This window comes from Callospermophilus lateralis, unplaced genomic scaffold, assembly GCF_048772815.1.
Source record: "Callospermophilus lateralis isolate mCalLat2 unplaced genomic scaffold, mCalLat2.hap1 Scaffold_132, whole genome shotgun sequence".
NCBI lineage: Eukaryota > Metazoa > Chordata > Mammalia > Rodentia > Sciuridae > Callospermophilus > Callospermophilus lateralis.
Window position 1 is genome coordinate 1,570,981 of NW_027512489.1, and position 18,569 is coordinate 1,589,549.

An 18,569-nucleotide genomic window follows, 5' to 3' on the forward strand; every position below is an offset into this window, starting at 1 on the left:
AACAAGCAAAGATTTTATGAACAGAATCATCTTTGGGAGAAAATGAGGAGGGACCCAGGGGAGGCATGGAGAGCCATCAGCTCACAGGCCTGCACGGCTGTGAGATAGAGGAAGAGGGCTGGTGACTGCCCTGCAGCATACAGAAGGCTCAGCAAGATGACTGGGAGATGTTGAACCAAAGCTGACCTGCAAAGGAGTCCCCTGTGTCCCAGGAATGGGCCAGCCTTGGTACCCCTGGAACCCCCATCACTGGCTGGGATCCATCCCTAGAAGAAGCAACCAGGCCCAGGACAGTGAGGAATTCCAGAGCACAGCATCCAGGGTTTGTCAGTTTTGCTTCCCAGAGTTGGAAGTTTCTAGGGTGCATCCTTATGGCTTCTATACCTTAACACAGGGCAGTGTTTGCCAAAGGACACGCCCAGGTAAGCTCTCCCCTACAACCTGTGAGTGACTCCACAGTGAAGTTTAGATTCTTACCAAGCCTTCCTGTTCCCCCACACGCTGGTGTACACTTACTCTCCTACCCCAGCTCACCTCTGCCTCTCCACATTGCAGCATGTAGCTCTTCTCATTATTCAGTCTGCTAGCAGACTTTCTGACCAACTGACCTCAGGCAGCCTCCTGTTCACCAGCCCTGTATACCCTCCATCTCTGGATCCTGTTTGTCTTCTTTATACCTAATATTATCTAATTTGTCTTCACTACATATCTCCCTAATTGGAATGTAAAATGATTAAGAACAGGGACTATGTTCCTGGCTGTGAGAGAGTGCTAGAACATAGTAGGTTTTCAATTATTATCTCTGGGACATTTAATTAGTAAATGTTTATTGAATAAATAAATGGTTAAATTATAGTGAAGGCTCTCTGTTATTTCTATGTTTACTTCTTCAGTACACAGTCCTTATTTTAAGCATGTCCTTGGGTTTCAGTTGGGGTTAAGCGATGTCACTGGTATCAATTATAAATTCAGGAAACATAAAATCCCCCTTGTGCACTTCCTAATGATGCTGATGGGTTATCCAACACATGCTTTGAAGATGCTTACATTATAAGATGTGAATTTATGGCAGTAACCTGATTCCAAAGACATATTTTTCAAAGCTTGACTATTTTATGAGTCACTGGTCACCTAGGCGAATATCACTGATTCACTTCTGATGGAGAAAATGAAATGCATGTTAATTAGCAGCGTGGTAAACCGTGGCACTGAAGATGCACTGAGTCGTAATTTTGCAGCTGTGATGGTAGATTTATGTTACTCTCACTTTCTCTGCACCTCTCACCAAGCTCTAGAGAGTTATCTACAGGGGACAGTGTTCACCTTAGTGAAAGGACATGGATGACACAGCTGCCTCCATGATGATGGCTGGAAAAGTGGTGATGGTGTGGCGGAATTTATTCAATAAACAGGGGCTGCCTGTGGGAGGACTTCAGGCAAACACCAGAAATATAGCTCTTTTGCAGGTGCTGAAAGAGCATTTGCATTTTTTATTTAAAGGCAAACCCATCCCCTGGAGCAAATTAATGGAAACAATGCAAACTAGATTTTCTTTCTTCCATTCTATTAGGAATTCCATTTTATTCCTTCCTCAGCCAAATTTTGTTTTATTGTGTATGTGCAGTGCTGGGGATTGAACCCAGGGCCTCCTGTATGCTATGCATATTGGCCAAGCATCTGCTACTGGGCTGCACCTCCAGCCCCCCCATTCACTTCTCTGTGGAATGCCTTCTTCCTCTGACCATAACGGTATCCTCTGCCCTTTGACTAAGCTTTAGACAGGTGTCTAACAGGAGGCCCCTGACCTCCCTTTCCTTGAGCATTTACTCTAAATAACTTGCAGCTGTAATTTCTTTCTCTGCCCCACTGAGATGCTCAAGATTCTAATCTGCTACAACTCAGGAAAGGGTTCAGTATCATCAAGAAATAAAGGTTTCCCTGTCTCCTTGGCTATGAGGGAGGATGGGAAACTAACTTCCCCCAAAGGGTCATTCATTCGAGCAGAGGACTAATCACACTGATAACTCCATGTACTCCTCAATATCCTCCAGTACTTTCTTATTAGCTAATCCCAGCATGTTGGGTCTTCTGCCTTTTGTTTCAGTGGAGTTCAATCCTGCCTGTTTAATTCTGTCTGGTGTGATTCTCCCTTAATAAGTCACACTTGCCACTAAAAATTCCAAATCATGTGTAGACATCTTGGATAACTCGTTTGATTGAGGATGAGTTAAGGATGGTTGGTGGCTCAGGAATTTGGTTAAAGGAGGAGGAGACCACTTCCTCTGCTCAAATCTTTAATGAAAAGAGAGAGAATGCATTTAATGTAAAGTGAGTCACCCTCAGATGATTCCTTTGAGGAGACTGCAGAAAGAGGAAGAAGGAACAGCAGTGGGGTGGAAGGTGCATAGAAACTTTCCTTCTGGGTTCAGAATCCTTAGGCTGTTTATTCATTACACTTATCTCATTTTTGCTTATCTGTAAAACAGAGATAATTACAGATTTTTTCTTGTCGGTTCAAAGGATTCAATAAAACAGACCATATACATCAAGTGCTTAGAACAGATACAGGTGGTAAGTGCTTCATCAGTGTTAGTTATTATCACCTTCACCATGACCATTGCTGTTGAAATGACTTTAAACCAGTACTCATCCAAATTTGGGTCTCAAGTTCCTATCTGTAAAATGACACCTGTTAAGAAAAGGCCAAAATCTTTCCAGATTTAAGGTTTTCTTTGTGATTCTAATGAGGAAGCTGTCCATACACTTAACCAAGAGGACATCTGTCAGGCTAATGGCTGAGTGCCATTAGTGTAGCCTGTGACATCCAGAAGGGGCAGAGAGAGGAAATAGAGCATCCGATGGAAAAGAAACCGAAGTCAGTCAATCAGGGTGATTTCAGACAATGGGCCCTGGGACTAGGTGGTCTGGGTTGGAGGTCCAACTCTACCTCTTACTGACTGGGGCAAGTTATTTACCTCCAGGAGAAAATGACTAATAATATCACCTGCCTGGTAGTAGGCTTGATACGAAGAAGATTAAATGCATTAAATGCATTACCTGGACCAAGAAAAGAGGTGGGGGAGGAAAGAGAAGCACACAGCCACTCAATGGCCACCTGGAGGAGAAGCTGTACTCACTGATGGGGCCTAGTTAGAAAATTCTCAGCCCTTGTTTACTTCCTGCTACTATCTGGACTGATCAAGTCTCTTCAGGAGGAAGGGAGAGAAGAAAAATCATGAAATCTAATTCCTGGCCGGCCATGCATGGAATAGTGTCCTTGGCCCTTGGTTCCTCGACATGCTTGAAGTGGCCTACAAATGATTTTCAGGTTTTGAACATCAAACTGGCAAGAGGAGAAATGAAAAACAAAATCTGACTCTCCACAGAAAGAAGAAGTCCCAAATTATCTCACCAGCATCAATTAATTTACAGAACTGGGGTCCTTGCTGCCCTTTCTCGGCCTGTCTTTCTCCTTCCCACCTTCTTGTTCTCTCTTTCGGCACGGCATATATTTTCCTCACCTAAATTTAAATCCTCTTTTCCAAGTATTCTGTGATACATATGTACCCCTTCCATATTAATATTAAATGTTTGTCTTTTTAACCCTCTCCTGATAACGCCTTGTTCATATCCACCTGAACAGCACTCACCGTATACTGCAATGGTCTTTGTGTCCTGCAGAATGGCATTTCTGGCGGAGACCTGCACTGTGATGCTGTTCATTCCTTCTGAAGTAAATTTGAATGATATGCTTCCCTCCAAGGTGATCAAGGGCTATAATAAATAGGAAACAGAGCAAGCAGAAAGCTTCTTAGTTAAAGTTGAAATAGCCCATGAACCAGCTGGTCAGTAACTCTGCAGGGGCTCTTCTTGGTACACTAGCATGGAACTTTCTATGCATCCCCATCACCTGAAATGCAGGCCAGAGGGGAGGCTGTCTATTGCAACAATGGCCCCATGTAATTCTATCCATTTTGGGGGGATTGGACACCTCTCTCCTAGTATCATCCTGACTCTGGACTGGAAAATCAACAGGTCTTTCTTGTTGATGGGTTACATGTCTCTCTTTTTTCACAATCTATTTTGATCAAGAACATGTTTTAATCCAAGCACACTTTCAAATCAAACAAGAAAGGGGATCTCTTATTTATCTAAACTTAATAGCAGGCACAGAAAATCTATACATTGCCAAATATTCATCTCTAGGTTCTACCATTATATGAAATTCCAATGGAACACAGCAACCGTGGACACTTAAATTGGACAATAGATAGAAATGGGAGGTGTGGCGGCTCCCTGTGAGAAGCACCATCAACAGTTTCCTGGAAGTAGCTTCCGTGAAAATAAGTAGTTATTGGATTGTGGTTTCAGGACTCAAGAAAAAAACAAGTATTGGAGGAGTGCTGTAAAATAAGCAGATGCCAAGTTTCTAGAAGAAAAAATTATTAAGCTGCTGACCTCCATTGACTCACTCCTCACAAATATTTCTTTCCCATCTTAATTAGTTCTAAAATCAAAATTCATTTAATTCCCTGTATGGTGAAGGGCAGACTAAAGTCCAGCATAAGAATTATTTTTAATAGGGTCGGCTGAGAATTTTGTTTTATATTAAAATTATGAAAAAAATAATAGGAGGCAGAGAAGAAAGTTGTTTAGTGCTTTCACAGTCTATGCCAGCTTTCGTGCAAATAGCATTAATTTCTCCTTTCCCACTGTGGACAGTGGGCCCAATGGGCTACATTTGCATGCATGGCTTCAGAAGAAATCAAGGAGCTTCTTTTGTACTCTGTTGTATCAGCAGTGGGGGCAAGAGCTTCCTTCCCTATCAGGCTTGCAGCAGGTCTAGGTGCAAGAGAGCTCTCCTCCCTGCATGTGCACAGCTATGTTAAAGCCAAAATTCAGTTATCAAAATCACGTTTTTACTAAAATGAGGTGTATAGCATTGGAAGAGCAAAGCCACAGAGTGAATGTAACTCTTGGAAGATGATAGAGCATCCCTGTCCAGGGAGGTTCATCTGAGTGCCCTTTTGGAAAGGGATGCTTTGGGCCTTAATCCCACTATTTTACTGACATTTGGAAGTATTTAATCTTCCGAGAATGGAATGAGTTCAAAACTGACAAAGACCATGCAGCCTGGAGGGCAGGAAAGAAAATGAATAAAGGGAGCAGAAGGCCTGGGATTTTGCGTCTCTATGAAGCACCTAGAAAAGATTGGAGGAAGCTACTTCTGCTGTAGCAGCCTCATTCTTCTCATCTGAAAAAGGAAGGACTAAGAGTAAATGAAGGTTAAGGTTTCTACTGGTTTTAAAATTATTGCTGACTTTTGAGTACCAGGATATTTACGGAAAACATAAAAAATGAAGCTGACCTAAAGAAAGGACCATGTCTGATTTAGGATGTGAGGTCATTTTGTGTGTGTGTGTGTGTGTGTGTGTGTGTGTGTGTGTGTGTGTGTACATGCATTTTTGCGGCAGTGGGGAGGGGTTTGTAATGCATATGGGTTGCCTCTTTGTAATGAGATACTTAACATAGACCGCCTGCTGGCCCTGAAGCTAGGGCTCCCCCTGAACTCTTGCATTCATAAGCCATATTCCCTTCCATTTGGCTTCAGCCAGCATAAGCTGAACCTCAGTCACTAGCCCTGTACAGAAGGCAGACTCACCTCCGTGTTATTTCCATACCACCACACATAAGTGAGGGTGCCCACTTGGCTGGGCCACAGCACTGCACTTGCATTGACCTCCTTGTTCTTTGTGGTGACAAAGGGAAGAGATAGGTGCACATGCTCCAAGGGACCTAAAACACAAGAAAAAGAGGGGCCATGGAGAGGAAAGAGCTTCAGCTGTTCTGCCTTCCCTGCTCTGAGAGAACACATATTTACTCAGAAGCCTCACAAACATCACAGCCACCTTCCCTAAGGGAAATGCCCGGTGCTCTCACCACTTTGGAGAACAGAAATATATTGCAAACAAAGTCATTTTGTCATTTTGTATTTACAGATCTTACTTCCAGGTCTATAACCTGAGTTATAGATGTGTGAAAGTTAAAAAAAATTTACAAGTAGTTTATGAAGTGCTTATATGAACAGACAAGATTTCCCAGGAAGATGCAAGGTCTTTCCAAGAGATTATAGCCTTGGTGATAAACCAGAATCATGGGGACCTGCCGAGAATCATATTGGGGTTAGAAGTATGCAAATCCCCAAATCATTTCACAAGTAATTTTTTTTTATTATTTTTGCATTTCAAAGGTGTGTATAGGTGTGCCTGTGTGTATGAGCATGTGAATGGGAATCTGCCTGGTAAGCATGGAACACACTATATTTGGGGCTGAGTTAGGCTTGCCCAGGAAAGAGGCACACAGGAAGGGCTCTGTGCCAGTGTGCTCCGGGCTTTGGAACATGCCCCTTGGTCTTGCCATCATTGATTGTGCAGATCTTGCCAATGCCACTCACACTTTTCCCCCAGCAGGCACACCTTTGCCTTCTGCAGGTCCTGTGCTTATACACCTTTCTCACGGCCCTGTCAGCCTTGAGGTTTCGGTTCCAGCATCACCTCCTCTGTGATGCTCTCCCTGTCATTGTGTCAATGACAAATAGGACACCTTGTTAGTGAGTCATGGTCATTCATTCAATCAATAATTCTTAAGCACTTGTCATGGTTTAGATATGGGGCATCCCCCAAAAGCTGATGTCTGAGACAATGCAAGAATTGTTCAGATGCAGAATGGTAGAATTGGGAGATACAATCTGATCAGTGAATTAATCCACTGATATGGATTAACTGGACGGTAACTCTGAGCAGGTAGGGTATGCTTGAAGGAGGTCGGTCACTGGGGTGAGCCATTAGGGTTTATATTTTGTCCCTGGGGAGTCAAGATTTCTCTCCATCCTTGTTGCCAGATCCTGAACTACTTTCCTCTGTCATGATGTTCTGCCTCATCTTGGGCCAGAGCTATAGAGTCAGCCATCTATGGACTGAGACCTCTGAAACTATGAGCCCCAAATAAACTTCCTCTCTTCAACATTGTTTTTGCCAGGTCCTTTGGTCACAGTGATGAAAAAGCTAACTAAACAGTACTTAGGTATTGAGTATAATCTTAGGTCCCAGAGATATTTAGCACTTAATAAGCTTAGGTAATTTTAAGGGAAAAAGTTATTGAAAACATAAAGCAGGGCTAATTTTGATGGAGTGGTTAAAGAAGCCTTCTCAGAAGAAATGATGTTTGGACAGTGGCCTAGATAGAGTGAAAGATTATACCAAGTGTCTGTTTGTGATGCTCCAGTGTAAGACCTTGAGGAGAAGATGCCCTTTCCATATCAGTCGACCAGCAAGGATGCAAGAACAGCTAAGTGGAAAAATGGAGGGAAACATGTAGCCGAGCAAGTCCATCAGGGTTCAAGGACACACAGCACATTGGCCTTGTAGGCTCTGAAGTACATATATATGGGCTTGTATAAGTTTATCCTTGCATGTATATACATTATACCTCCATAAAAGTGTGACATTTTTCAGATTTGCCTGACCTCTTGTCTTTACCTACTTTTCATGGGTATAAAATACGTGGGGTTTTGCTGTCCAGAACCCTAACCATTAAGCATCTCTGTTCTGCACAGAGGGAGAAGTCTTCCCTAAAGGAGCCACAGAGTAAAATTCCACCCTATGGAAGTCCCCAGTTGATGGTTCTGCTCAAAGAGCTAAACAAATTGGTAGATGCTGCTCTACATATAGGTGCCTGCGATACACAAAAGGGAAAGCAGGTGGCGCTGCATCACTCCATATGAATATTCCTGGCAAGATGGTTGAGAGAATTAGGAATTACTTGGGTGAATTGGGTTTCCTTATCCTTTTTTTGTATTGCCTTCCCATGCTGCAGGAAACAGCTGATGTCTGTGAGACTGAACATTGTGTGTGTGTGTGTGTGTGTGTGTGTGTGTGTGTGTATACATGCACGCTGACTGCTGTGATCTCCCTCTAGCATTTATGTCCTGAAGACTTCTGAATATTTAATTAAATATTGCAAATATGTAATATTCTTATTTATCTGAAGTGATTTTCAAAAAGACACTAGAAGAAGTAAAGGGGATTTGAACTATAAGGAAGATATACCAAAATCAGACTTTCTCAAACTTCAGCATATATAAGAAGCATACTACTGTGTTCAAAGCACACTATGATACTACATTTCCTATTATCTTAATTTAGTAGGTTAGGGATAGAACCCAGAAATAGAAAATTACTATTTAATTTTGAGCAGGTGGCTCATTCAACCACACTTAAAAAAAAAAAAAACTGTTATGATTTGCCAGTCAATATAATGATGGCATGATAGTTGCAAAGCCACATTTTTTTTTCAAGCCATATGGATGACTTTACCCTAAGGTGGGGCCAGAGAGATATCTTCAAATTGCTCCTATGTAAGGGAGCAGTTAAGGAAAATGTTTGAGGAAGAACTAGAACATCTACCTCATCTTCTTTCACCTCCCATCCTGCAAGTTTGCAGAGTCTTCAATGTTTTTTTTTTTTTTTTTTTCTGCAAGATGGTTGTGATAGGGCAGCTTTCTGAGCAAAAATCTGCATGCTCTCTAAAATCTCTGCCCCATCCAGCTGAAGGCAATGCTGGCCGCAGCATGTGTCTCATTAGTTTGCAAAACAGCAGAGCACAGTGAATACCATCCCCAAGGAATTTCCAACTGTCAACCTTCAACAAATTACCCAGGCGCTCTGTGAGAGCAGAGCAGCTGGCCCATTCCTGATGCATTAAAGCAGGAACATGGGCTCCATTTGTTTCTGATGACCTTTGCAAACCCATATTGAAAAACCTCTGATTTGGAATAAAATCACCTTTCTGCACTGGAGAGTGGAGAGAATGTGTATGTATGACAAGAAATGGGTTTTCTGGAGTTTACCGATGGGGGAGTCAGTGGGACAGAGCCAGAGAGGAGGTTAGCAAGCTTTGTGGCTAGTTCTGTAGCTCAGAATCCACGAAGTCCAAATGCACATGCTGCTTTAAGATGATGGAAAACCAAATGTTGTTAGTTGACAGGGTACTGCTTGGTAGATCTTTTGAGAATAAGATGTGCTTCCATTTGATAGAGAAAAAAATCTAGGTTCAGTGAGACAGAGTAATATGACTAGCATTTGGACTTAAACAGCACATCAGAAACTCTGACCAGTACTTTTAAAAACGTTTCTCTCACAAAGCCAACTCTGTCCCCCACCTGCACTTAGGCACTAAAAATCACTTACTACACCTCCCAGGCATTAGAAGTTCTGGAGTGTGACTCAGTGCTACTCTTATTGTGACTTTCTTTTATTGCAAAACAGTGCCAAAATCAGAGAGCTTCTCCAATCTTTGTTTTTTCTACCTGAAAGGAAGGGCCTAAGTCATTTATTATGGTACAGATGTGAAAACAGACAAAATGAGTTTAAGGTCATAGTAAAGCACCCCAGAGACTTTAGAAGAGGTGCTGAGCTAATGTGTCAGAACCTGTGGACCCTCCTGAGGTGTGGGTATTAGGTTAATGTGAGCTACAAACAGCTTTAAATGTGATCCTGCTTTAACACAATCTGTATATAAGAGTGAATTCTCATCCCCAAGGCCAAGCTCAGAAAGGGGTTCCATTAATATGAGGAGGTGGGCTTACCCAATAACTTCACCCAAGAAGAGTCTGAGAGATTAAAGTCAGAACACAAACATTCAATCACAAATCATCTCTTGCTATTTTACCTGATCAACCAGGTTGATAGAATGAAAAAATGCAGAGAAACAAAGAAACTCATTTCTTTTAGAAGCCTTGGGCTTTGGCAGGCCTTGATCTTGACAGAGGTCTACTATCTATTATTTTCCTTCCCTGGATTTAGGAAATCTGGGACAATCCTTAGGGGAAGCAGTAGATCCCTCAAGGGATCTGATCATGTACAGAAATGAGAAAAAGTGCCCAGGGGCACAGGGAGATTGAGCCAGGGAGGACTCAATGGGAGGCCCTGAGAAGCGGAGATCAGAGCCACTCCTGAATTCTAGGTCCAGAGTTGTACATGACTGGAGTGAGGTGCATGCATAATAAATACATGAGAAGTGGACTGCAGCTCCATTTCCCAAGGAGGGTCACTGTCTAGTAGAAATCCACCCTCACAGAACAAGTTGTAGGAAATGATAAGCTACTAGAAAGGCCACCATTCTCAGCAAATGGACTGTCATTTGTGTCACAAGTCATTTTTTTGTTACCAATAATTAACATTTGTTTGTGGTGTACCTTCAGAGATTTTTAGATTATTCTCATAATCATCCCTTTATTGCCCTCAACACTGATGGACAGGGGGTATTGTGTCTTGGGCTATATGAGATGGAGGGGAACTTGTGGAATGCATCTTAAACCTGCATAGTTGTGTAACAAGGAAGCTACTTCTAACCTAAACACTCATTTGTCTTCAGGATGTCTGCCAAGGTATGGAGGGAGAGAATACCTGCTGATGGAGATAGTTCCTGCAGCCCCAAGCCACCCTTCACACTGACCCTAACTTTAGTGATCAAGAACTGGAATTCCTGAGACTGGCAGGCCTGAGTCTGGGGCCTGGCTCTGTTAGGTAGTACATAAGCTACCTCAAACAATTCACTTTTAGCTCTGTGGTCCTTTGCAAAGCAGGGTTTCTCACTGCTTGTACTTCATAGGATTGTTTTGAGAAGTGTGGTAATACACATAAAGAGCTTATAGTGCAAAGCCTACCTGGCATACAGAGGAAGAGCTTAATAAAGTGTAGCCAAAGTGGGAGAGACAGTTATCAAAGTGGGAACCCTGTCTAACTCTGTTTAGACCCAAATTAGGGAGTGTGTGCTTCCTCAAAGAACCCCAACCATGAGTGTACAATAGGCAAAGATGGAGAAGAAGTAATACATTTGGAGTCTTCAGCAATCAACCACACTGTCTCTTGGGCATCCCTAAATAGTCCTGTCCTTTCACACAGTTTTTATATTATTCTTATTATTTAAAGACAGAGACCTAGATGTCACTTTCATTATTCTTATTTTGTTCCCTGGACAAGGTGCAGGGGAGAGGTATAGAGTATTGCCAGGCCTTAATACTCTTTATCTGGGGACTTGAAATTTGTGCTAAGCCTTAATGTAAAGAAATTACTTTAATGTAAACTATTTTTCTAAGAACCAAAATGAGTCTGAGGACTGTGGGGGACAACTTCATGCATACAATATTTATGACACACAATATACCCAAAATAATTTAGTTGTTACCTCATTACAGCCAGCCGTGCCTTCTGATTCCTCAATGGGGAAAAGCTACAGCGTGTCTTGGAACTCTTTCCTAGGGTAGCTTTCTTAACACTCATAACACTCTTTCCCTCCATATCACCTTCTCTGGAATACCAAACCATCATTAGACAGTAGCCCAGAAATCACATTAAAAAGAAAAAAAAAGGAGTGAAAATGTTATAAGGATGATTTTTAGCAAGACATAACTTGGAAAACTGAAATAAGTGGCTAGGGGAGCAATTCCTTTGCCTGAGCTAGTTTGATTGAACTGTGCATTTCTTTGTTTCTGACCATTTGTAACCAAAGAGCTGGTGGTGGGGGGCAACTCATGCCATGTTTCAACTAAGAAGTTCTGAAAATTGCCCAGATTCAGACCCACACGCAGGTGCTATATCTCTGAGGTATCTGGAAGAAATAATCTCACTGCATTTACAATTTCAAGCAATTCAGATTCCAAGATGGCTCAGATTCCCCTCGTGGATTTTCTTCTTACTTTATCTCTACTTTGCCCTCTGACTCATTTCCTTTCCCCCACCTGCTAAAATGTAACTCCTGTGTTTCTTCTGGATAAGAAATGTGGGATCACATTTTAAAAGGACACAAATTTAAGCTATGTCATAAGCCAACAACAGTAATAACATACAAGTTACATGCAAGTACAGGACGGCGCTGTAAGACCCCAGACTGTTGTCCACCTGCATGGTCACTCCAAAAATGCACATGTTCTGATAGACGTGTTTGATCCAATCTTCCATGGAGCTGAGATTGACGTAAGACACTGCAATGCCATCACCAAGTCCACTTGGATGAGTGTCCGCTGGACATCACCCTGCAAAAGAGCCCAGAGTCAGCAGAAATGGAGTCAGAGCTTGGCTGCACTTTCTAGGGGCCTGGGGCTTTGTTTTGGTCCTGACTCCTCCAACAGCTGGGAACATCTGTCTGTTTTGATAGAATCCCTCCTGACACTCCCTGGCAGACAGGAATTTGCTAAGATGGATACTCTCCAAACATGTAGGGCACCAACTACCAGAAATTTCAAGGCTTTGGAGATTAACAGTGTTTGATTATCAGGTTCAATTTGATATTCAATTACTCAAGAAGGCTTTGTTAACAGTCTTATCATCCACATCAATAAAAGTTGCACCCAGGTGGCTTCAAAAATTCAGCCTACCTGTTGTGGTCACCAGATACCTCCTGCTTCTCCTGAATCATTCTCTTTGTTTCTGGTTCCCTAACCATGTTGGAGGAAGGGTAGAGAACACCTAGCCTGACATCAGATAGGACACTGAATTCTCTTAAAATTCAGTATTTTGTATTAAGAAAATGGTCTCATTTTAGTCTTCACAGAATCTGAGTCTGGATAAAAGAACAGGGACAGTTCAAATGCCTTGACAGATGCAGACTATGAAGTCTACAAAGGTTTCATCGTTCACTCAGGTTAACACAGCTAGTAACTGGTGGACCAGGATTCTGACCTGGTCCTCTGGATTTTGGTTCATCCATTTCAACATACCACTGTGAGTAAAGTTGAAGCCCCTGAAGCTTGAATCCCAGTGTGTAATTAACAAGCTTGATGACTTCATACATGTGGTCAATCATTCAGCCTGCTTTGGTCTCAGTTACCAAATCTATGAAATGGACACAATACTACCACACCATCTTAACTCAAAAGATTCTTAAAAATATGTAGATAATTAGTAATCCATAAAGTGTTACACAAAAATCAATGACTATAAAAACAACACAGCTGTAAAAGACCTACAATACTTCTGCAAAGATGGACTGGGATTATATGACTCTAAACCTCCCATGAGCAGACAGAAGGTAAAGATTCTAATCCAAAACCTCAGACCTCTTTAGTTTCTCAAGAAGCAAAGTTGCTTAGACCAAATTGGCAAAACAACAAGAACTAAAAACTTCTTTCACACAGTCCATCTTTATCAAACCATGTTTCATTCTTTTTGATAGTCTTTCGCATTTTCAGATAAAAAGAAAAAGAAAAAAATACCTTTAAACTAGAAATGCCTTTTTGATTAAGTAAGGTTTATATGGTATCACATTTTTTGAAAAGGCCAAATTTAAAAGCTGATGGTTAAAGGATTATTTTATACCAAAGGAAAAGCAGTTCAAATCCTATGAATCTGTGTGACCTACTCCTCTGATCTATGCCTAGCCGAGCACTGTTGAGGGGCACACAGCAGCTAATACTCATTGAGAACCTAGTACAGCTCTCAGGAAACACACAGGCCAAAGTCCTCCCCTGGGGTGGAAAAAGAAACTTGACTCAAAAGTATGAAGCAAATATCCACAAGCTCAGGCATTGTGTGATTACTTGAATTCCCTTCACTAATAAATATAAATGTCAACTATTCTTGCTAACTTGTCCTTCGCTTGGGCAACCAGAGTGGACTGATGAATCCATCTTTCTGTTTCTGGTGAGTTTCCATTTCCAGGTCTTCTGGGTTTTTGACAGAGTAGTTGGGAAGCCAACCCTACGTGTGTGCGGGGGGGGGGGGGAGATGACTTTTTGAAGTGAGAGTCTTGGGTAAATATCAGGGGTAGACGGGGTTCTCCAGGGCATTCAACAAGCAGTGGAGTGGGAGAGGGAGAGTGACAGGCTTTGTGGGGACAAAGAAGGCATCAGACAGGGGCCATCGCTTACAAGAGGACGGAGGGGAGATTTCCACCTACAGCTAACTCTGCTTCATTCTCCCTTGAGAGAGAGACAAACAGAGAGTGAAGGAGAGAGAAGCCACCCACAGAACCAGCAAGACTAAAATGTCAGCCAACATCATTTTAGTCTACATTGGTGTGAATTTCCTGTTAGGTATTCACTGTTTTCCTTTAGTTGGCCTTGACTTAGACCTCTTGTCAGTTACATAAACCCCTCCAAGTTCTATCTGTCTGGATTTCATGTGGTCCTCTGGCTTGATAATATTCTGACATCTTGATGTATGATAAAGTTCTCTATGCATACAGTTGGTGAAAGAAGGGAGTTACTCAATGTTTACATGAATGCAGCGATAAGCATCTCTAATTGAAAATGTTTTAAATATTTTAAAATGTTGAGGCCCAAACATTATTTAAGACCACAGCAGAATCAGGTTCTTAGAAGATCCATTTACCTATCTAGATGTATGTACATATATCTAGATAGACATATATCTAACCTTAATATACATATATATCTCCTAAACACACACACACATTCTGCAGGGAGGTAAATATTAACCAAAACGACAATACAAACATGGCCTGAGACTTCATGAGCTTCCACATCATTAGTGAGATAAATGCATTTTAAATAATCACACCAGAAAGAAAAAGACATGGAGGAGTGTCCTGGGGCATGGTGAGTTCATACATTAAGGAGAGCTGCAAAGCTCATGGACTGGGAACTTCAGGGACGTCTTCCCAGAGAAAATGATAACTGAGCTGAGAAAACCTGAAGGAAGAAAATAAATTAACCAAATGAAAAAAACTGAGTGAGAGAGTGGGAGGTGAGGGAGGCGATGAGAAAGAGAGAAGGAAGAAGAGTGGAAGGCTCTGTGGCAAGGGGAGATGGTACAGTGGAAACAGGTAAAGGAGACTGAAGAAGAAAGAGTTGACAAGAGCTTCTTGTAAAATGAGGCTGGCGAGGAGACACAGGCCTTTTGGGACTTGAGGGTCCAGTTTCTGAATTTGACCTTTCTTCTAAGAGCAATGGACAGCCATTAAAGTGTGCCAAGCAGAAGTTTGGGGTAAGATGCATGGTGATATATGATCTCTCCAGCTACCATGTGGAGGATGAAATGAAGGGGGTCATGTATGCTGGGAAGCTAATGAGCAGGCAATTTGGGGTAGATAATGGCAGACTAAAAACAAAAGCTGCCTCATGAAGTTACATGCATCTCTCTGAAAACTAACTCACAAATAGTTAATTGGTGTCATAATCAATTATTCCGAGCATTTAACAGCAGTATCTCTTATAGATATTTTTTTGAATGTTGATGCCCAACTACTCCCAAGAACCATGATTCATGATTTCTGGGGAGGATGCTCAGTCTTGTTGCAGATCTAGAAGGTCCCCCACTACATGGGGCTGTACTCAGGGTTGAGGCCCTCTGGTTCAGACTGTTGAATGGCAGGCCTTCTTGTGATTGGATTCATCCAAAGATGAATATAGTATAGCACAAAATGATGCTATTCTTATTAGATTTTAATGTGATGATAAAGTTTCTTTAGGATGCTCTAGAATTTGAAGTGCTAAAGGTGCATTAATAAAGCTGGGAACGAAAGGACTAAACTCCCTGTTGGTGGAATACAGCACAATCACTCACAGAAGTTCTGGGATATGTGCAGTCAAGATTAGCTGCCTTCTCTAGGAAAATGAGTCGCTGTCTGATACCACACTCATTTGCAAACTCCTAAAGGCTGGAATGTATTCTGTTAATGTCTGGATTCAGATAATTATTTTTAATGCAGTTTGATTGTTGTGCATTTAAAATGTGTTTATCAAAATGGTAATTTTTAACATATTATCTCATTTAGTCGTTAAGATACCTGGGAGATTGAAAGGACAGATGCAATTTCTCTTTGATATAGTAGGAAACCTTGGCAGAGACATGTTAAATAAGATTCCTAGAGTCACACAGCTATTAAGAGTTTTATAGAGGAGTTTTAGACTGTCCACTTAGCACAGTTTTCTCTGAGTTTCTTCAGGTGAGAGTTCCTAGTAATACCTTTCAGGGTGAGAGAAAGGTGATAAGATGGGGCTTCACTTTCTTCTCTTGTTTGACTCTATTCGCAGCTTTGACCATTTTCTCCTTGGTCAACATTTTAACTTAGACACTTCTAACTCAAGAAGGGTTGGCCCCAGTGAAGCAGTATCATGCTCAAGCCATAGAGAAGATAGAGAATATGAGAAAGACTCAGTTTCTATAATCCATGGTTGGGGAAACTTTATGTATAATTGAAAGTTACTTGAATTTAATGAATGAAAGCCATTGTTTCTGCACCTGAACCCAGGCCAGCAAACCCCTGGACTATCACAGAAAATTCTTTACATCCAAAGCCCTTTAGTCACCTGCCCTAATATAGACGCAGAACTGAGAAGACTGGCTCAAATAAGTGCCTGGCAAAAGCAGAAAAGCCACAAGAAATCCAGATGGGGATTCTCCAAGGGCATCACTGACTTCTGCAATAGAAAAACAAATGTATCAATCAGCCACAATGAAGCCCAGATTAACCGAAGCAGTGAAAGGTGTGTGAGTCTATCAGATTCTGTGACATAGACTCAGAGAAGAAAATAAATGCCATAGTAACTCCGCACCAAGGCCTCAGTCCAGAAGCAAGACACAGAGATACAAGGAAGTGTCAGAGACACGCTGCATGAAATCAAGCTCATTGTCAGAGTATGACAGTAGGCTTAACTCAGGTTTCGGTAATATTTTGTCTCCGAAGGAGCTTAAAGATCATCCGACAAAAACTGCATTGTAGAGACCAAGTTAGTACATCCCATTTCATTAAAAATAAACAAAAAATGTCACAGTGGGTGGGTATGAGAACAAAGAAGGGTGTTAACCAATGTAACCATGCTGATTACTCTGGCCTGGGTGGTGTAAAGGAAGGGGCCCGAAGACAACAGGAGCTCTGAAAGACAGGGGAGAAAAGTGGGGAAATGGTGATCCCATTAGATTTAAAAGGGGGATAGAAGCATTGCAAATCACAATATTTTATCTCCACTATTACCATAAGTATTGAAATATTGATTAAATATATGGGACCTAAGCAGAATGTGACACCGATATTATATTTGATGATGAAACATAGTCAACTTTAGTTTGGGTGTCTGTTGTTATTTAAGTACTCTTGTGACCACAAATTAGGACCAAAATAAGATGGTCGAATGAGACAGCCATCATTAACCTAGGTATGTGTATGACTGCATGAATGATGTGACTCTACTTAGTGTACCATCAGACAAGACAACAATTGGGCTCCATTGTGTACAATGAATTGAAGAGCATTCTGCTGTCATGGATAACTAATTAGAACAAATAAAAAAAATTTAAAAAAGAAAAAAAAAGAGACCAAAATAAAAAATCCTTATGCTGCACTGAGCATCCTAAACAGAAATCATAGACCTCAGCCCTTTATCCTATGGCAATCTTTAGGCAGGGAGCAAGTCACTCAGCATTACCTAGCATACTACTCCAGGTAGGCAGACCCAGGTTAGCAAGATCTTGATAAGTGGGAAAGGAGAAAACTATGGAGCAAAGTGTCCTGTGTAAGGTCCTTGCTTAGCATCTGGCTGGCCATCTTAAGTGACAGCCACCATTTTAAGAAACATTTCACTTTCCAACCCAAGGGTGTTTCTGAGAAAGGCTCATCACTCCCTCGTAACAATCCTGAAACTTCACACACTTACACACACACACACACACACACACACACGCACACACACACACACACACACACACACACACAGCATCAGGACCCACCTGGCTCTCTAATCCCTGAGACCACCCCATAAAAGTCCAAATCCCCAAGCCTGTTTTGCCTCTCTCCATCTATGGAGAGATGTGCCTTTATTTGTTGGCTCTGACAAATAAAATCCCATGTGTATCTCTGCCTGGTCTCCATCTTTCATTTCTCGTTTTCCTGTCTCCCCATTCTTTGCTTTCCTTTTACCCTGGACTTCAAATAAGATGTTTAATCAGCCAGTGGAAGGAGCACTGGATAGAAGTTTTATCTACACTGCACTTATTCAATAGGATTGAACTCATGTGACTCACACACAAAGTTGGGGTGCAAACTAGATTACTCTAGAACATACCTTAGTGGTCACTAAGAAGCAGAGAAAGGTTTCTTGGAAGTTTATTGTGCAAGAAATAATAGAATTTGCTTTCTGTGTATTATCTTATTTAATCTTCAACCCTGAAAGACTCAGGCCTGTTTGAATTTTCCTAGAATCATTAGACTGGTCCTTTTTAACTCTAAGTCTCACACTCCTACTAATTCACAGGATACTCATCCTGCTCTGTTGTGCTCATGTCTAGTTGGGTGCTAGAGTGAGCATTCATTCATACATAAAATCAGAGGGCTGACTGTTCTGGTTTGAAATCGCCCTCCAAAGGTCAAGAGCTGGAAACTTCATGTCCAGTGTAAGAGTGCTGAGAGGTGGGGCCTTCCTGATAAAAATATGAATGTGGGCCCCTTCTCTCTCATTAGTACACATGTTCTCTTGCCAACCTACCTACCACCATGGGATGATGCATGAGACGACCCTTGCCAGATGTAAGTACCTTGACTGTGAACTTCCC

The 18,569-nt window shown here is 41.7% G+C and overlaps 1 pseudogene; it reads right to left on the minus strand.

The window, feature by feature from the left end:
- The window catches only part of LOC143640198 (VPS10 domain-containing receptor SorCS1-like), an 80,036-nt pseudogene that overhangs the window by 33,770 nt on the left and 27,697 nt on the right, over positions 1 to 18,569 (minus strand).